General features: G+C 42.0%; 1 protein-coding gene across 1 annotated transcript in view; it reads right to left on the reverse strand.

The window, feature by feature from the left end:
* The window catches only part of LOC147701192 (uncharacterized), a 339,006-nt gene that overhangs the window by 27,866 nt on the left and 290,062 nt on the right, over positions 1–21,078 (reverse strand). The window lies entirely within an intron of this gene.

Genomic DNA, 21,078 nt, shown 5'->3' on the forward strand with positions numbered 1-21,078 from the left:
TTTTTTGAAAAACGGGTGAATGGGGCCTTGAATCGGGTTATTGTCATGTGTGGGCTTTGGAAGTGTGCTGCTGCAGGATCGGACATTTCAAACTCAAATGCACGTTCTTTTTCTTACCTTTCCGAAGCATGGAGCGCAATAGCAAGCAGAGAAAGGGTGATGCACGTGTTGAACACTACCTGACCTGGCAAGTTGCTGGCAGTGCCCCCCCGCCCGCTCCTGAAAGAGGGCACACACACACCGCCGCCCCGAGTACTTCAGAAATCTTTAAAAGACCATGCGCTTGTTCATGAGGCTTAAATGGTTTATCACCTCTTCTAGAACCCCTACATCGACCCTCTGACGTTTCATGGAAAAATTACCATGTAACACAATACCAAGCCCTATCAGCTGAAACCCCCAAGGAATCGTGGGGCATATTAGCAAGGGGGTTTATCTCCGCTTTTTTGGCTTTAAAAACCATGAAAGCGGAGATAAAATTATTTCCCTATTATCAAGCTGTCGCTAACACCAGTTAGTGACACCTAAAAGGAGATAGCGACCATCTTGGGCCCGGCTTTGCATGTCAGTGATACTTATCACTAATGACATGCAAAGTGGCGTGCCAAGATGTTAGCGACTGGAAACAGTCCCTAACATCGCTACCTTCTATTACCAACTTTTGGAGATATTCGCACTAAGCGCGAATATCTCCAAAAGCTAACACCTGCCCTGAGCAGGTCTTAGCCATGTTATCCAATGGGAGGTGGATAACATGGCTAAGAGCATTAGGTCGATAATACATGAATATCGCTGACTTTTCTGCGATAATAGCAAGGTTTATCTGCGATAAAAATCGCCGATGTGCGGCGATAATTTTTGTCTCTAAACAAGTTATAGACAAAAATTATCGCTAGTTGTTAGTAATATGCCCCCGGGTTTTTGCTGGCAGAAATCGGGAGGCGGGAGACTAGCACTGAAATCAGTACTTACACGCCTGAATCAGGAGAATTGGCATGTCTGAATTCTCTACAGCTGGGGCCATAAACTACATCCGCAGGGGTAGGTGATAGCCTGGGACCAGCCTGGCATCTAAAATGGCTGCCGTGCACGACAAAATTGTGGCATTCGAAAAAAGGCAAGATGGCGCAGCCGCTGGAAGAGATATATCAACATATATCAGCCTCCTCAGCCACCCTCAGGAAACATAGGGGATTAGGATATGTCTCCCGCACCCCCTTATACCTAGTACTTTAATTAACGAAGCACAAAATGGCGAATTCCCGTTTCGCTACCAGTTTGCGGCCCAGTTCGCGGCCCGTGAAGCGCTTCTACCGTGAAAAATCATTTTTTTTTTATTTTCCCCACGGGACCCTTTAATAACCCCAACAACATTCCTAGGGGGTCAAGAGGGGGATACCTTGCCCCCTTTCATTAAATTCCCCCTTAGTTTTTCACCTTTTCTTCTCTCTCGATCCTACCGAGAGACAAGATGGCGGCCGCTCCGGACTGTCACGCAGCAAAAAAAAAAAAAAAGCTCACGCACAGCCGCTGGAAGAGATGTATCAACATATATCAGCCTCCTCACCCACCCTCAGGAAACATAGGGGATTAGGATACGTCTCCCGTACCCACTTATAACTAGTAATTTAATTTACGAAGCACAAAATGGCGAATTCCCGTTTCGCTACCAGTTCGCGGCCGCGCTTCTACCGTGAAAAATCATTTTTTTTTTATTTTCCCCACGGGACCCTTTAATAACCCCAACAACATTCCTAGGAGGTCAAGAGGGGGATACCTTGCCCCCTTTCATTAAATTCCCCCTTCGTTTTCCACCTCTTCTTCTCTCTCGATCCTACCGAGAGACAAGATGGCGTCCGCTCCGGACTGTTTAGAATGTTGACAGACACCGGAGAGCCAATCAGCTTTCTGCGCGCAAAGTTCCGATAAGCGAAAAGTAAGCGGACCGGATCGCTGCCCAGAGCGCTGTTACAGATATATATCTTGGTTTGAACGTTAATTTCTCAAAAACTACTGGAGCACATATATTGAGACCTAGCAAAGGCACATCGGGCTAACAGTCCCTACAATTTTGCCAAGTTTCGTGCAAATCCATTCAGCCGTTCGAGCTAAAAGTGAGTCCAACCGCCCTATGGAAAACTCAATGCAAAAAACGTGTTTTGGGACCCCCCTTTTTTCTCAGCCCCCCCTTGACGAAACCCCACCAAATTTTCAGGAGCTGCTCAGAAACAAAATGTGCCATTTTCCTGAAAATTTCAGCCGATTCCATCCACAAACGCCAAAGTTATTAGACATAGAATTTTCAAAAGTCCCATAGGGAATTTATCCTAACTATATATACCTACTGGCGAACGCCAGTAGGTAATATATATATATATATATATATATATATATATATATATATATATATATATATATATATATATATATATATATATATATATATATATATATATTTATTTATTTATATATACCTTGACAATATGATCATCTTCAAGGTATCTCCACCTATATGTACCTTGACCATATGTTTATCTTCAAGAAATGTGCACTTGGAGTTAAAATAATAATTCTATCGGATCTCAAACACATGTTTTTCTCATGCCCTATGGTTCGTGTGTTCAGGTCTAAAGTATGGCAGCAACTTAACACTATTTTTTTTACTGATTTCCCCTTTTCTCTTACCCACATTTTTCTAGGTAGTCTTTCTGATATATGGTCCTCCTCTGATTTTAATACTTCTATTATTGACCTCCTCCTGGCAGTGGCATTTCAGCAAATTACCAAGGCTTGGAAGGACGCACCGTCCATTTCCTTTCAGGCTTGGTGGTATGGTGTTTGTTTTAAGCATAGACTAGATAGAGCATATGTTTATCCCGTTACACTTGCTATCAAACGTGATTTATTGTGGTTACCCATTACTACCTTCTTAGACTCCTCGGCTCAATCCCCCATGTTGCTTTCTCCTCCTATTGAGGAAGTACCCAAACCCCCTTGATATGTTTCCTGCTTGAATTTGTTTCTTTTTCTACATGTGCCTTGTTTCTTTAATTTTATATAATGTTTTCTGGACAATTTGCAAGTTTTTCCGAAATATTACATTTTATGTATGGATCCTTTGCTTTAATTGCTGAGTCCCTGTCCCTCTCTTTCTCCCTCCCCTCCTTTTTCCCCCCTCTCTTCCTCCCCTTTTCTCTCTTTATATTACCTATGATTTTTTACTTGCATTGTCTTGGACATTAATACTGTATATTATTTTTTCATTGCATTCTTTATGTCCAATAAAGTTTTTCTTTAAACTGAAAAAAAAATACCTCTATACTCACCTACATATACCTCCCATTACAATATTTTGGTAGTCAATTTTCTGGCTATGACATTTTTCTAGTACAATATTTTTGTGCTTCATATTCTGACATACAACCCTTTTAATGTAACCTGCAGGTGTTTTCAACACTGTGATAATGGTGCATCAGAATATTATCCTTTATTCCTTTAAGTGCACATCAGCACATTTTATTTAATCCATAAAACTAGTTTAAAAGCATAATTGTCAAATTACATAGTGTCTAAGAATGTTGTTACTTTAATTGATTTCTAAGCTTTATTATACATTGAGATTGGGAAAGCATATGTGTTTATAAAGAAAACCTTTGGTGCTAAATATCTACTTAACATCTGGTTCACTAAAAATGTAAGTGAAAAGAATTTTCTTAAAAAAATAGAAAGAGGATGGAGGAAAAACTACGCACCCCTCGACAAAATTATTTAGAAAATGCGGACCAATAAATACAATCATATGATGGGAACAGCCAAACAATCAAGCAATCAAACATTTATAAAATGCGACAAATCACCCGTGAGAGTCACAAGGAGATGTGGAAATTGATTGCTGAACAGTGGTTTGCTCATTCTAGATCTTGAGTTCTCTCCTGAACTGCTGGAGCAACGGTGAGGTCCTGATGTTCAGGGAGAGGTTGTTGCATGCTTTGGCTGCGAGGTTTGAGAAGAATCCTCTTCCACTGTTGGTTTGGGGGATCCGTGCGGTGTCTGCGAGGGAGAGGGAATCAGATCGTGGGTGTCTGGCCAGTTGGTGGAGGGTCAGGTGTTTATTGATGTATGCTGGTCCGTCATTGTGCAAGACCTTGTGAGTGTGGGTCAGCATCTTGAACTGACATCTCTTCTTGATTGGGAGCCAGTGAAGTTTCTTGAGGTGGGGTGAGATGTGGGTCCTTCTGGGGAGGTCGAGGGAGAGTCTTGTTGCAAATCTATCAATCATCAAATTACCTCAAGCAGCCTTAAGTAAGACAACTGACTTTTTGTATAACCCGACCTTTAACAAGGCTGACATAGAACTGTCCCAAGCCCTGGCAGACCTCCTGTCCACATATTTTGTAGACAAAATAAACAAAATTAGAGATTAATTTAATTAACAAATGGCAAAGCACACAGGCCAATAAAACTCCACAGATCATGGTCAGTCTCTCTACCGTTAACCCTCTTTCAAGAGAAGAAGAACATGACCTAACAAATTCTAGCAAACCATCAAGCTCCCCTCTTGAAATCTATCTGGCAGCAGTCTTTATGTCCTTAGGAACAGCTGTCTGCACTATGCTCACTAATACCATAACTCCTCACTTATTGAAGGCAGTGTCCCATAAGACCAAAAGAAAGCAGTTGTTTGCCCAGTTGTGAAGAAACTCCAATCTTGATCGAAAGGACCCACAAACTATAGTGCCATCTATTTCCCCCTGTTTCTGCAAAGCTCCTGGAAAAAGTGTTAACTAAGCAAAACCAGGCCTTTACAGAAGATAATCAACTGCTCTTCCCTACTAAAGCAGGAATTAGACCAGGCAGTTCCACAGAGAAAGTAATACCCTCCGCAGGCAATGATTTAACAATGATCGCTGATGTGGACTAGCCAGCAGTTTTTGAGACCCCTTGTGCTTATCTCTCACGCATGCAGGTTTTTGCTTTCTGCCTCGCTGCACGTTTTTCCTTCTATCTCCTCTTACTTCTTTCCTCCTTGTGTATTATTCCTTCTCTTGTTCGCGGTCAATGTTTAATGAGGAACAAAAATAAGTGCCTGTGTCACCCTCCACCAACCACTCAATCAAATTTGGCATTGTCTAAACCTGTCCCTAGCCTTTTACACTACAGACCATACGATTTAACTCACATGCTGAAGCTCCACGTCACCGGCAAGGCACTGACATTGTAAGAATCCTTGACGAGGGAGAGATCCCAAACCCCCCCTTCTCTGGAAATAAAGCCCTCCACCCAACATCTACAACAGCAACATCTACTGATCTTCCGGAAAGCAATTAAAACATAGCTTTTTAGGGCCTTAGCAATCAGCTCCCACCCACTGAACACACTTGGTACCAGCGCTAAGAGACTCATTGGCAGTAATAGTGCGCTGACAACAAACTCTTATTTCTTTTTTTTTAAGTGACTTATAAAAAGGTAACACTGACTTAAAAATTATCTGTGGCTGCATCAATTTAATCTTGTAAGGTATACAAGCACTTTAGACTACAAACCTCATGCAGCATGGAACACTTTCATACAAAAAACACACCTGACCGTTCACTAAGAGACCAGACACCTATGATCCGCCTCCCTCTTCCTCGCAGACAACTCCCGGATCTGATTAAATAACAGCAGAGGACACTCCTTCTGACACCTGGGGGCCAAAGCTTAGAACGACCGTCCCCTGCTTGTCAGGACCACCCATCGCTCCAGCAGTTCAGGAAAGGACTCAAGACCTGGCTGTTCGAATGAACAGATCACGACTTAACAGTTCGCAACTCCAGCGCCTTGAGACCCTCATGGGTGATTTGCAACGCTCTACAGATCCTTGATTGATCAATTGATCGCTAATATTTGCCTTTAACTGCATACATGCGATCAGTTTAATTAGTTCCAACGTAAAGAGCACATACCTTCTTAAAATTTGTATTCACTAATTTTATATTTGTACGTCAATATATATATTCGTTCATTATTTTATACCATACAAATGACTGCTCCACCGCTGCCAGTCTCCTCCCCCCGCCGCAGCCTCTCACCATCAGTGCTGCCGCAGAGTGGGGGAGTGGGAAGACTACAACTCCCAGCGGCCTCCGCGACCGGAAGTCGCGTTGAGGCGGAGCGCGCCAGGAGGCGAATAAAAACGGACCTCATCTGCCGCGTCGCGGGAGCGCGCGGGGTCGCGCCGGGCTAAGCCCGGGCAAAGGGCGGGCCCTCTGTGGCCCTCAGGGGCCTGAAGCGGCCGGGACGGGCCACCACCCTAAGTACTTCCCCACTCCATTGCCGTCGTAGAGGAAAGGGGCAGTAACCACTGTTCAAAGATGACCAAAATAACTAAAACACCGATGGCGACAAGATCTACCAGTAGACTAAAAACAGTGAGTACACCTTTGCCCACTATAACTGCTATAGATAAAATGCTGCAAAAAACCATCAATGTTGTGGCGGATGCTATTCAGGACACCGAGAGGAGACTCTCCTTGACACCTAACCTATGCTTCCCTGATCTGTCTTCTCATACTACCTATGACGATCAAAATTTGGATGACACTATCTCATCCCAGGAGTCTCTACTAATACAATCGTTCTCGGAATTACCCAGATCACACATCAAGGAAAAACCCTCTAACTCTTTCTCCTTGGAGTCATTAGCAAATAATCAGGATAACAGTCTTATGATCTTAACTAACATCGCAAAAAATGACCAGCAGTCAACGGATATCCCCTTGACATCGGAAGTTCACACCGAGGAAAATGCCTTACCCGTCATTGTCTTAACAGAATCACAACCACTAAAACAACACAAATCTCCAAAGATCAAACGGAAAAAGTCTAGAACCAAATTCCCTATGAGAAAAATCCACCTTCCTTCTGGTAAACCCAAACGATCACTCAAAGACATGTGGCAGAAGAAAAGCTTAGTGGAACCCACTGGACCAAAACGCGGGGGACCCCTTCCAACCTCCCCAGAACTATACGACGCAGATGGAAACGCTAAGTCCAATTCAGGAATTTCTGTAGTTAACGAGGAAACAGGACACATTGACAAGAAGAGTACTTCGAGTTTCCCCTTCATGAGAGAGATTGAAACTTTAATTAAAACACTTCTTCAACCTATTAGTCACCAGATTGATACCATAGAAAAGGCTTTGAGTAAATTTGAAAGGACTCAAAATGATATATCTTCCAGTATTCTTAGATTGCTCAAAACAACTAACACGCCTTCTCTTTTTGTTCCTTCATCAACAACACTAAATGTAAAAAACTCAAAAAAATTAGGCAACTCAGTAAAGGACACAGGAAAACAAAATAAACCACAGCCACAGAGCCTACCCACAACAGACCAAACACTAAAACCTCAAACAGTCCCCAACCTCACTGTGAATACAACAACTCCTACATCCAATAAACCAAATAACCAAATAGATGAGGATGACGATGACAGTGAGTGGGCTACAGAGGGACATCCACCTAACACAAATACAGGTGCACCAAAGAACAAAAATCGCACGGCCTCTCCTAAAATTAACACTCAATCTAACGAAATAGGAGCTTATCCTACTAAACCTATCGCAACAAGCTCACTATCACATATCAACCTACCCCCTCAGGCCAACCCCTATACGATAGTCATGATTGGGGTGCCCAAAGTCGACGATAACAGGGAGGAAACGCGGGAGGAATTGAGGAACAAAGTAATGCAATGGCTTTCTACACATAGGCCCCTCCCTCAAAATATAATAGGTACTATACACCAAGTCAAAAGAGTAGAGTGGGTGGGCACTCGTTTCAAATCCACAGAGGGTGACTGTATTGTGGTCACCTTTAAACATCTAGGACCGGCAAAATTCATTGCAGATTGGAGGAGCCCGGGGACAAACAGCTTGATTAGGACTATGGGATTAAGCTATTTCTATCCAGCCCGCTTAGACACACGTAGGAATAAAACCAAATATAACTACACCCAAGAAGGACGCTATATGACACAGCCAAATTTCCAACCCTGGCTGGCCCCTGCCTTACCCCGATTTGATATTCCAATGGGTTTAGATCCCCACCCATACACTCACCCATGGGGAATCAAAGTATACAACCACCAACCAATTGAAACAGTTGAACGGCAAGGGCACGGTTTTTACCGCGCCTATAACCCTGCTACTGTACAATTTAATGAATACGGGTTTCCTACTGCCAACAGATACGATGTTCTCTACAACCACGACCAATTGGACGAGGTTGACTGACTGTCATCTGACCCATTCCTTGATACATTTACCGATAAGGCAAGGAATCCCTCAGAAAGCAAGACTAACGCAGTAAAAACATCCACCTCCCATGTAGTCTGCTTAGCAAATACCACCTCCACGACGATATCGAGCTACACAGTCAGCCCCCGAGCAAACCAAGCTCACGCCCCGTCAGTGAACGAAGTAAGTAGTCAATCTAAAACCATAGCTTTACAACCTTACTCATCACTTGAGAACTCAAGGTCTAAGCATGTGACAGGGACCATCCCAGAACCGCGCTCCCTCTTCAACATAAATTCAGAACTCAAATCAGAGCATGTTATTACCAACCCAATCAAAATACTGTCTTGGAACATTGCCGGATTGGCCTCTAAAATCAATGACCCATTATGGGTGGCCTTTGTTAAGAAGTACACCATCCTGTGTTTCCAGGAAACCTGGTTGATAAATGGCAACACCTTCATTGAGGGATTTCAAAGTTTTTTCGTCCACGCATCCCCTTCACCTAGTGGCAGGGCAAAGGGGGGCCTGGCAATATTCATCAGTCTGTCCCTTAAAATGCAGATTAATCATGTGCAGTTGGATAGCAGGAGTATCCAGATCCTGACACTCAGAAGGGGAAAAAAAGTCATTACTCTGATTAATTTCTATAATTCTGTCGCAAATCCAAGTGACTGTAACATCGACAACCTTGTAAATTGTCTAGCTGAAAATTGGACAAAACTGCCACAGGACAAAATACTCCTCGGCGACTTCAATACGCATATTTGCGGTAACCCTCTGCTGACAACCCTGGGATCGTTGGGTTGTGGACTTAAAACAGGCCCCCACTTCACACACTGCCATCGTGGATCAAAATTGAACACTTTAATGGATTCCACGAATATGACCATGGCACTATCTCTGAAAGAGGACTCCTTTACCTTTGAAAATCCCACCTATAAAGGATCTGAGTCAGGGTCCATCATAGATCACATCCTTCTTTCTGCCGGTGTGGCCCAACAGGTTCTAAAGTTCGATATCCTTGTGAGCATTTACAGTGACCACAATCCCTTACATCTCGAGCTACAATGCGACTCTTTCGTACTCCAAAATAATATCAAGGATCCAGGGGTACTTAAGTCGGCTAATAACAACCGCCGCTTGAAATGGAATCTGGTAAATAGTGACAAACTGTATGAGACTGTTGCCAAAGACTGTGAACCTGAACTTAAGCTCTGTGCCACAGACTCTGCTTCACCTGAATGCGTTCTATCCGCCTTTGCAGTGGTGTCCAGAAGGATAGAGAAATTTTTGACTGTAACTGCCAAGGGAACAACTGCTCAACACCCACGATGGTTTGATCATGCCTGTTCTTCTGCTAACCGCAAATTAAAGGCTGCTCTTAAAAGCAAACCGAGAGATCTAGCACTGGTAAAGGCCCTTCGAGCAGATTACAAAAATGCACTTGCTTCATGCAAAAAATCTATAAAAACTAAAACATGGGAATCTTTGCTCGACCCCTCAATTTTGGGCAACAGCTCAAAGTTCTGGAAAATAATTAATAAACCTCTTTTTGACGACCCGACCGCTGAGAGTCTCGGCACAGTCATACCAGAGAATGACTGGATCACCCATTTTGGATCTATCTTTAAGAGCGAAGCTCCACAGTCAATAAAATTACCTCATCTCCCCGAAAGCAGCCCTCTACATTTTTCTACTAAAGAAATTGAACTAGGGATTCTTGGTCTCTCTAGCAACAAAGCCCCGGGCCCTGACGGTCTTCCACCAGACCTATATAAATCCAACATCACCTTATGGGCTCCAATTCTTACATCTGTCATTAACGCCGGGGTTGAAGTGGGAGCCCCTAAATCCTGGGGAGCATCCACTATCGTCCCGGTATACAAAAAGGGCGACAGAACAAAAGCAGTTTGCTATAGACCAATCTCCCTGATAAACTCTGTTGCGAAGGTAGTGGGAGGGGTACTCCTAAACCGGCTGAATGCTTGGGCTAAACAAAACAACATTATGACCCCTGTACAGTATGGATTCAGACCAGGACATGCAACAACTACACAGTGTCTGAATCTATACCTAATAAGTGGTAAATACACCCAAGCAAGAGATGGAACATTGTATATGGCCTTTATGGACCTTTCTTCGGCCTTTGACTGTGTTGATAGGAGCAAACTATGGGAAATCTTGCAAAACATGGGCGTCGAAAATAATCTAATCAATTTCCTGGCCGACCTACATAACGATACACGTGCTAATGTACGGTACACAAAAGACTTGAAAGTAACGAGAGATTTTAATATTAACCGGGGCGTCAGACAGGGCTGTATTTTAGCACCTTTCCTTTTTAATTTGTACATTAATGGACTCGAGGATTATCTGGTAAAAACTGACACAGACTACCCTCGTATTGGGAAAACAGGGGTGCCGGTCCTGCTATATGCGGACGACGCCGTTTTGATATCCAGAACCGCATTAGGACTTCAAAAGTTGTTGGATTCTTTCTTCCAATTCATGTCCTCACGTGATCTGAATATTAACAACTCTAAATCTTTTATTATGACGGTTGGAAAAACCCCCAAAAAACGATACCCCTTCTTAGTCAATGGGGAAAGTATACCGCTAACAAAAACATTTTCATATTTAGGAGTACTATTTGACCACAAACTTTCATGGGGCCCTGCTATAAACAAAAAGAAAGGCGAGTTACTACGAACCAATTTTTGGAATATTGGACTTTGCACGCAAATTAGGTAACACCCCGGTGACCGACATTATGAAACTATATCAGGCAAAAAGCGTCGCGGTGGCATGTTATGGAAGTGAGCTGTGGGGTTTCTCATCAGTAGAAGCTCTGGTAACACTAGAAAATAATTTTTTGAAACAGGTCCTGAGCTTACCTAAAAGCACCGCCAATTTCTCTGTACATGAGGAACTGGGCACACCGTACCTAGGAGACAAAATTGCTGCAAACCCCCTGCTCTGCTGGTTAAACTGTTGGCGCAATGCATCTATACCACTGACACATAGCATCCTCGCTGAAGCCCTTACCTGGGAAGGACATCTTAAGATACCCTGGATGAATTATATTAGAAACTGTTGCAAAGACCTGGGTAGATTGGATTTATATCTAACACCCCAACATACCACAAAAAATTATGTTGATTTTGTAAAAAACACTTTCTTGTTAAAATGACAACTTGTCAGGGAAGACACCGAGATGAAGAAGTCCAGCGTTAGGAACCACACACTAACAAAGACCTGTGTGTCCTGTGAACCATATTTATCATGGAACATTTCTAGATACGACCGCTTTCTGTTGAGCAGATTCCGATTTGGTCTCTACCACTTGCTTTTAGCTGTGCGGAGTGGAGCACATAGAGGTCAAGTGCTGCCAGCTTGCGGCTGCGACAACCTGTCTCCGCAAGACTTGGCTCACTTTTTATTCTTGTGTCCTTATTATTCGAGTCCAAGACAATTGTTTTTAAAACCTTTGCTTAAAAAGTTGAACTTTGTACAGATTAAGCCTGCACTTTTATATCTTCAGATGTTGCATGACGACAGTACCTTTTTTATCTGTAAGTTTTTAAAAACAGCCCGGAAGTTCAGATTAAGTATGGAAGGATGATTCCAAGATGACTTGCACTAAACATGAAATCATGTCTTGAATAGGCACATTTATTTATACTGGTCTACTGCAATTTTAACTCTCTCGCGAATTGCCTACTTTTAAAAATGTTTATAAAAATCTTGAATGAATTGTATAACAATGTACTTATGTGCTTTTATGACTGCTTTTCTGACAGTCGAATAAAGGATTTTTGATGATGGTTGATGACTGTTTATAAATGCACTGATTATGATTGAAATGTAGCCTCACTAATGCAAATCAACGCTTTTTGTGTTCACATGATTCAGCTATAAATATACACAGGTATAGTTATATTCTTATGAGTGGAGGTTTCACTGTAAACTATGACCATTTCCATTTATATGTGGGATATTACACATGACGTCAGTACATGGGGGGTCATTGCAAGATGCTAATCAGTCTCCACCACTGTTACAGACTTGCAAGCGGGAAAACAAAGCAGATTTCCAGAAATAGGCAATGTTGGCTCAGACCTTCCTTCCGATGATGTCTGAATAAAACCCCTCTACAGGCTGCTACATGAATGCTTCATGAATGCTACATGAATGCTTAGTCATGAAGATCATGAGAAACTGATGGACTTTTTGTTGAGTCTTTGGTTTTCCAGGTGTTCAAGGCTCGCTGTGACCTATTAGGTCAGTGTTATTTGAAGCAACACAGACATCTCCTAAAAAAAGTGTGACAATCAGGCAGTGCCTGAAGATCTGGTCAGTGCGTGCACCTGTTTTTACTGCTGGGCCGGGTTTGACTTTCTCCCTGATGTGAAAACCAACATTGCCTGCAGCATCTTGGAAAACACCAATATAGGAGCAATTGAATGTCAGCGTGCCAAGTCCCAAGGCTCTGTAGTCCAGGAATTCACATCAGGTCTCTAATCGGCTCCCCGTATCTCACTCTTTCCTGACCAGTATCTCACTTTTTCCTGTCCCTTCTTTCTCCCTTAGCTATGTTTTTCTCTTCCTTCTTATTTCCGCTTGTGTGATTTTCTCGCTCCTGCTCTCTCAGTAAATGTCTGAAAAAGAAAAATAAATGCACATTTCTCAGCCACTACTAAACGGATTTACACCATTTTAAAAAAAAAAGTTGCTTTCTGAATTAAGCACTACTTTTTTTGCCAAATTTGGAGTAATTCCATTCAGCAGTTCGGGCTGTAGCCTGTCTCGAAATTAACACATGAAAAACACGTTTTGTGACCTCCCTTTTTTCTCAGCCCCGCTTGACAAATCACACCCAAACTTTCAGGAAAGGAGCTGACCCGGATAGACGTTTTTGGGGGAGAATTTTGCAAAGATTTGTCAAATGAAGCCAAAGTTATTTACAAATCAAAAAACGCTTTTCTGATGGAAACTAGGTTCTAACTATAACTACCTACTGGCGACCGCATATATATATATATATATATATATATATATATATATATATATATATATATATATATATACAATTACCGCTCCGGTGCTTCGATCCACCCCAAGGAGAAAAACACGGACTCCAGAATAACTTTCTCACTGCTGGCTGCAGTGACTTTTATTTAACCAGGTGCGAGATGTTGTCAGACAGGATGACGCATTTCGGCTAACGTGTAGCCTTGCTCACATACCTTGACTGCTCAAACAACTACATTTAAATACATTGGTGTGGGTGATCACGTGATTGTTGAAACTACACATACAATAAAAAGTGAAGACATACTGCGCATAAAAAACTACAAATAAACGTTTTTCTTACATTGTAGATTTGGATGCCTTTAACATTAAAAGCTCATCTTAGTTTTGAACTTTATGTTGATTGCAAAGCAGAATGTTTTTTTCTTGTACAAATACAACTATAATCAGGCTGTAGGGTAAACCAAAATAATAATAATAATAATGATGATATTGTTAAATGATTGACTAGATGTTATGTGTTAGCAAAGCAGGAAGCAGGATTGCTTGAATGTAATTAAACATAAACTCAAAAACAATTCTATGCACAAATGCAAAAAATCTTGAAAATGCAACCTGGATATTCAATCTTGTAATTATAACTTCGTATTAACCGGGTATAAATCTCTAGTCTAAATATTGAGTACCTATTGGTGACCCACAACCTGGTAATGCCTAAAAACTAACAATATTACCGCAGTATCAGACAAATAGTATGTTCAAAGTGAAGGTTCCGTGCAAAAAGGTGTAGTTTTAAAAGTTATTCATTTTAAACCAACAAGTGTATATTACACACTTAGTTGTGCTTACGGAGAAGGTTTGGTCTGAATCAGTATTCCTAAAGTGTAACTCACCACATGGACCTATGGACTCTCATTGCCTGAGGAATTGTTCTTTCCTCATATTTAAGTCGATATATCGGGTCACACATAAAAGGTGAGTGAAAACGACATATATAGAAACACTAAAGACAATCAACAAGAAAAATATAATGAAAAGTTTGATCAAGGGACAGGAAGAAACCCAAAAGGCGGTCTGCTCGGGGTCAATGAAGAACTCTATAATTAATCTTACAGATTACATTTAGGCAACTTCGAGGACATGAATTTTCAAAAGTGCGTGAAGATATTGTCTGATTCCATATACTGCCATTACCTATCTTGAGCTGCAAATGCAACTCTAAAGGAAATGATGTATATCTTCACAGATATTTAATCCATTGGGAGTTTTTGAATTAAGCTTGAGTATATACTTGGTCTCAAGTTCTCGCGATCTCTTCTCGTGGTCACCACCTTGTTTATTAAAAGGGACACTGTCAATGACTAAATATTGGAGCATGTTAAGATTACTTGCGTGCTATTCATTTATGTGGCGGGCCACCGTGTATGTACTGTCCGAATTTACAGTTGCCCGAAAGTGCTGTAATATTCGTTGGTAGACTGGTAGCTTTGTGCTCCCTACGTAGCGAAGTCCGCAGCCACATTGTAACACATATACCGCGTGATCTGTGCAGCATGTATAATGTCCTTTTAATTTCACCGAGACATCTGAGAAGCCAGTGGTGTACGACTTGGTGTTAATGCCGAACTTGCAAGCACAACATGTGCTGCATTTATGGAAACCCAGGCTAGCTGTGAGCCAATTTTTGTTTATATCCAACTCTGGGCTAGTTCTTACAAGGTCGTTACGCATAGACCGAGACTTTCTGTACGTGTGGTTAGGTCTTATGGGTAATGCTTGGGCCACTACGGTGTCTGTAAGTACAATAGGCCATTGGGCATTAATGATGCCCTTTATCGCCTTAGCTTGTCTATTGTAAGTGGATATAAACCTACATGGTACTGTCGTGCTGGCACAGGCCTCTGGATTCAGTCTGTCTCCAGGCTGTATTACTCCTTCTGTCGTGCTCCTACCTAGTGGTGTTTCTAGTAGTTCTTTTCTATCCCTAGAATTGGCCTTGGCTAGTGCAGAATCTAACAACTTAGCTGGATAGCCTCGTTGTAAGAGTCTGCTCCTGGCTGCTTGTTGTGCTGCCACTATAGCTGAAGGCGTGCTACAGGCTCTCCGTATTCTTAGAAACTCACCGTAAGGCAAGCTTGTGGTGGTATGCTGTGGGTGAAAGCTTGAAACATGCAGCAAGGAATTTCCTGCTGTTGGTTTGCGATATAGCTGGGTTGTGATCTTATTGTCCTCAATGATTACTGAGATGTCTAAAAAGTTAACTTTGTGTTGATCTATATGTGCGGTGAACTGCAAATTAAGGTCATTGTCGTTGATGGTATTGAAAAATGCCTGTGCATCAAATTCACTCCCTTTCCAAACAATAAATATATCATCAATATACCTCCATATGTGGATCAGATGATTTTCTGCCAAGTTTCTATGCCGCCCCATGAGTATATGCTCCTCCCACCAGCCCACGTGTAAACACGCGTAGCTGGGGGAGAAGCATGCACCCATGGCGACACCTTGTCGCTGTTTAAAAACTTTCCCAACAAACAAGAATAGATTGTTAAACAGACACAAACGCATCATACTGAGTAACATTTTGTTGTGATTATATAAAGAAATGCATCTATTTTGCAAAAAATGTTCAGTTGCGGTTAACCCATCTTCGTGTTTGATACTTGTATAGAGGGAACAGATATCAAGTGTCATAAGGAGGTAATCTTCTGACCAAGTAATGGAATCTAATTTGCAAAAGAAGTCTTTGGTGTCTCTTCAGTATGTCGGCAATGCAGTCATGTGTTCCTGTAAGTAGTGATCCACATACTTAGATGTGTTTTCAAAAATATATATACTAGCAGCCCGTTGCGACGTTGTCTGGGTAGCAATTGCTGCCGGCCAGTAGTATATTGTTTTGTAGGATTTCGTTTTGATAGCATTTATTATCTGTGAAAGGCCTGTGAAATGCTCTGATTCACAGTGCACTGCTGATGCACTTAAGAGTGCGCGTTCAGTAGTGTGTGAACTCAAGTTTCCCTACTTTATTTTTCCTTGCAATATTATATAGTGCAAACTTGACAACATGGCATGAGCACAATTTACATTGCAGAAGAACACATTAATTTGTGGTAGGCACGGGGAGACAATGCGATTTGCCTGGAATCACAGGATGTTGAGCTGATGCCGAGATTCGAACGTTGCTCCCCAGCTCTAAAGTTCGCAAGTCTAGAACTTGTGTCGGGAGGTGTGTCTAAAAATGTATGTCGGTGCTGGCCATCAATGAGAGAGATCTGTGCATTTTTCAAATGGGTGGTGAAAAAATATGAGTATGTTTCTGGAGATGTGGGCCACCGTGCCACCAATGTACTTAGCGGGGGAGGGTAAACAACCATTATTCCGCAACTTTCTTTCCGCATACCATCACTCCACACACTTTCATTACCTAAGTACCATGACTCCGCAATGCCATTATAATGCATGGCATTGCATTTTATATGCTTTTACCACGCATACATTTACAAAAAAAATTGTTGTAAATGCATGGATGGTAAAAGCATGTTTTTATTTAATGGTTGGATAAGGTAAGTATGGGTATATGGGTATATGTTTTGGGGTACTGAGGTATATGTTTTGGGGTGTTTGGGTATTTTAAGGGTTCAGATATAGTTTTGGGTTATGGGGTACAGGGGTAGTTTTAGGGTTCAGGGCTAGGTTTGGGTTTTGGGGTACGGGGTATTTTAGGGTTCAGGGGTAGGTTTGGGTTTTGAGGTACAGGGGTATTTATAGGGTTCAAGGCTAGGTTTGGGTTTTGGGGTACAGGGGTATTTTTAGGGTTTCTAAGGAAACCTGCTGTGGGCACTCAAGTGAAGTACCATTTTTATCGGGAGACCTGGAGGAACACTGGTTGGTAGGAAATTTGTGGCAGCCCGATGATCCCACAATTTGCTTACAAAGGAACGTGAGACAAAAGTGATTTTTTTTCAGCAAAATTTGAGGTTTGCAGGGGATATGGGGTAGGAAAATGTTGGAGGGCCCACAAAAGCTATACTTCCCTGGACTCCCCAGGGTGTCTAATTTTCAGAAATGTCTGGGTTTGGGAGGTTTTTCAAGATGGCCTCCGAGGCCGGGCCAAAAACCCAGGTGACCCACCCCTCGCAAAGCAGGTCGTTTTGTGATAGGTAATTCTGATGTCTCCACAATATATTTTGGCCTCTTCCCTGCCACGGGCACTTGGCCCACCCTATTAAGTGAGTTTGTGGATTCACGCAGGTTCCAGACCTTTGCATCATAGAAATGTGAAGAAAATATGTTTTTTTTAACAACGTTTGAGGTAACAGAACCTGGTGAGAGACACACAAGTCACACCATCCTGGATTACCCTTGGTATCTAGTTTTAAAACATATATATGTTTACTAGGTTTCCCTAGGTGCCGGCTGAGCTAGGGTTCAAAATCCACAGATAGGCACATTGCAAAAAAAAAGGCAGTTTTCAGTGGAAGAATTTGATGTATGCCTTTTGCATTTCGGGCCGATTCCTGACCTGGTGGTGCCGGCTGAGCTAGGGTTAAAAATATACAGCTAGGCATATTGCAAAAAAAGGGCCAGTTTTCACTGAAAAAATGTGACGTGTCCACATTGCGTTTTGGACCATTTCCTGTTCCAGGCACTAGGTCTACCCTTACGAGTTAGGTACCATTTTTATTGGGAGATTTTGAGGAATGATGGGTGTGTGGAAGTTTGTGGCTTCAAACAGATTCCAGACATGTGAGGAAAATGTGTTTTTATTTTACAAAGTTTGAGGATTACAATGCATTCTGTTTAACCCTTTCGATGCTAGTGACGGAACGGTTCCGTCACGAGCGCCGGTTGGGCTGTGCTTATGACGGAACCGTTCCGTCACGGCCACGCCCGTTTCTTAGAACCTTCAGCACAGCGCGAAAATTCGCGCCGCGCTGAAGGTTTTAAGAGTACCTGGTGAGAGACACACACGTCACAACATGCTGGATTCCCCTGGGTGTCTAGTTTTTAAAAATGTATATGTTTACCAGCTTTAACTAGGTGCCGGCTGAGCTAGGGTTCAAAAGGCACATTGCAAAAAAAGGTCAGTTTTAAGTGGAAGAATTTGATGTGTGTATTTTGGGCCAACTCCTGACCTGGTTGTTAGGCCTACCCACATAAATGAGGTGCCCTTTTTATAGAGAGAGACTTTGGGGAATGCTGGAGGGTGAAATTTTGTGGCTCCCTGCAGATTCCAGAACTTTCCATCACAGATATGTAAAGAAAATATGTTTTTTTTTACAAAGTTTGAGGTTGGTTTGCAAGAGATTATGGGTAAAAGAAACTGGTGAGAGTCACCCAAGTTACCCCCATCCTGGATTTCCCTGGGTGTCTATCTTTTAAAAATGTATAGGTTTGCTAGGCTTCCAAAGGTGCCGGCTGAGGCAGGATTCAAAATCCACAGCTAGGCACCTTGCAGAAAAAAAGGGTCAGTTTTCACTGGAAAATGTGATGTGTCCAAGTTGCATTTTGGGCCGTTTGCTGCCACAGGCACTAGGCCTACCCACACAAATGAAGTACTATTTTTATCTGGAGACTCGAGGAAATTGTGGGTGGGTGAACGTTTGTGGATCTACACAGATTCCAAAACTTTCCATCACAGAAATATGAGGAAATTGTGTTTTTTGATAAAGTTTGAGGTTTGCAAGGTATTCTTGGTTACAGAAGCTGGTGAGAGCCACACATCCTGGATTTCCCTAGGTGTCTAGTTTTTCAAAAATGTATAGGTTTGGTAGATTTCCTCAGGTGCCGGTAGAGCTTGTGTCCAAAATCCACAGCTAGGCACATTGTGAAAAAAAGTGTCAGTTTTCACCGGAAAAATCTAGTGTGTCTACGTTGTGTACTGGGCTGTTTCCTGTTGTGGGCACTAGGCCTATACATACAAGTGAGATACCCTTTTTGAAAGTTTGTGGCTCACTACAGATTCCAGAAATGTAAGGAAAATGAGTTTTTTTTAAATTTTATTTTACAAAGTTTGAGGTTTGCTAGAGATTCTGGGTAACAGAACCTGGTGAGAGGCACACAAGTCACCCCCATCCTGGATTTTCCTGGGTCTCTACTTTTTAAAAATGTATAGGTTTGCTAGGCTTCCCAAGGTGCCCCCTGAGCTAGTGTTCAAAATCCACTGCTAATCACATTGCAAAATAAAAGGGTCAGTTTTCACTGGAAAAATGTGATGTGTCCACGTTGCCTTTTGGGCCGTTTCCTGCCATGGGCATTAGGCCTACCCACACAAATGAGGTACGGGTTTTATCTGGAGACTCTGGGAAATCCTGGGTGGGTGGAAGTTTGTGGATCCACACAGGTTCCAATACTTTCCATCACAGAAATATGAGGAAAATGTGATTTTTGACAAAGTTTGAGGTTTGCAAGGTGTTCTGGGTAACAGAACCTGGTGAGAGCAACACAAGTCACAAGATTCCTAGTGTCTGGTTTTCAAAAATATATAGGTTTGGTAGATTTCCTCAGGTGCCGGCAGAGCTACGGTCCAAATTCCACAGCTAGGCACGTCTTGAAAAACGGCCCAGTTTTCACTGGAAAAATGTAGTGTCCACATTGTGTTTTGGGCCATTATCTGTTGTGGGCACTAGGCCTAACCACACAAGTGAGGTACCATTTTAATTGAAGACATTGAGGAGCAAATGTAAGACAAGTTGTAAAAAAAGGAAGTCATTTTGAAAAATGAACTTTAATTCACATGCTTGTATGAGTAACCACAATTTTGTAGATATGAAAATAACCACTAGTTCTACACTCTATATTTTGTTCCTATTTCGGAAATATATAGCTTTCTAGGTACCTATTTTTCACTCTTTACATTTTACCAAATAAGTTGCTATATGCCGGTACACAATGAAAAACCATTGCAAGATGCAGCTCAGTTATTGGCTCTGGGTTCCGCGGGTTCTTGGTGAACCTACAAGTCCTATAAATCCCCATAACCAAAAGGCTCCAGTGGATGTAACCGTATATTGCTTTGAAATGTCTGTCATAGTTAGAAGAAGTTACAGGTGAAAACGTTGACACAAATGGCTGTTTTTTTCCAATTCAATTTCAATATTTTTTATTTTCAACTGTAGATTTTCATAAAAAAAACCTTGAAGGATCTACACAAATGACCCTTTGCTGAATTCAGAAATGTGTCTGCTTTTAGAAATGTTTAGCTTTCCAGGATCCATTATTGCTTTCACACCCATTTCTACCACTAACTGGAAGGAGGTTGAAAGCACAAAAGAATTGCAAAAATAGGCTATGTCCAGTAAAATTCCAAAGCTCTGTAGAAAATGTTGGTTTTCTGACAAAAGTCTGCCTGTCCCTGAAAGCTGAGAAGATGGTGATTTCAGCACCATAAACCGTCTGTTGCTGTCATTTGCAGGGAAAAAATAGACACTTTCTTCTGCAAAATAGCTGTATTTTGGCTAATTTCTGGGGTCCACGCCGGGGGAATACAAAAACCCTGAATACCTTTAGAATTCGCAGAGTTTTGGAAGAAAAGGATGTAAATGTGGCGTGGATACCTTATGTGGACAAAAAGTTACAGGGGCCTAAGTGAGAACTACCCCAAATAGCAAAAAAGGCCTAACACGGGGGAGAGGACAGGGTAAGGGAAAGGCGTAGCAGCGAAGGGGTTATTGTGAAGCATCTAAAACCCAATATAAACAAGTTAAATAAATAAATGGACATATAAACAGGCTAGCTGTTATCGTTGACAAACAGTAATTAG

Source organism: Lissotriton vulgaris, chromosome 7, assembly GCF_964263255.1.
Source record: "Lissotriton vulgaris chromosome 7, aLisVul1.2, whole genome shotgun sequence".
In the NCBI taxonomy this organism is placed as follows: Eukaryota; Metazoa; Chordata; class Amphibia; order Caudata; family Salamandridae; genus Lissotriton; species Lissotriton vulgaris.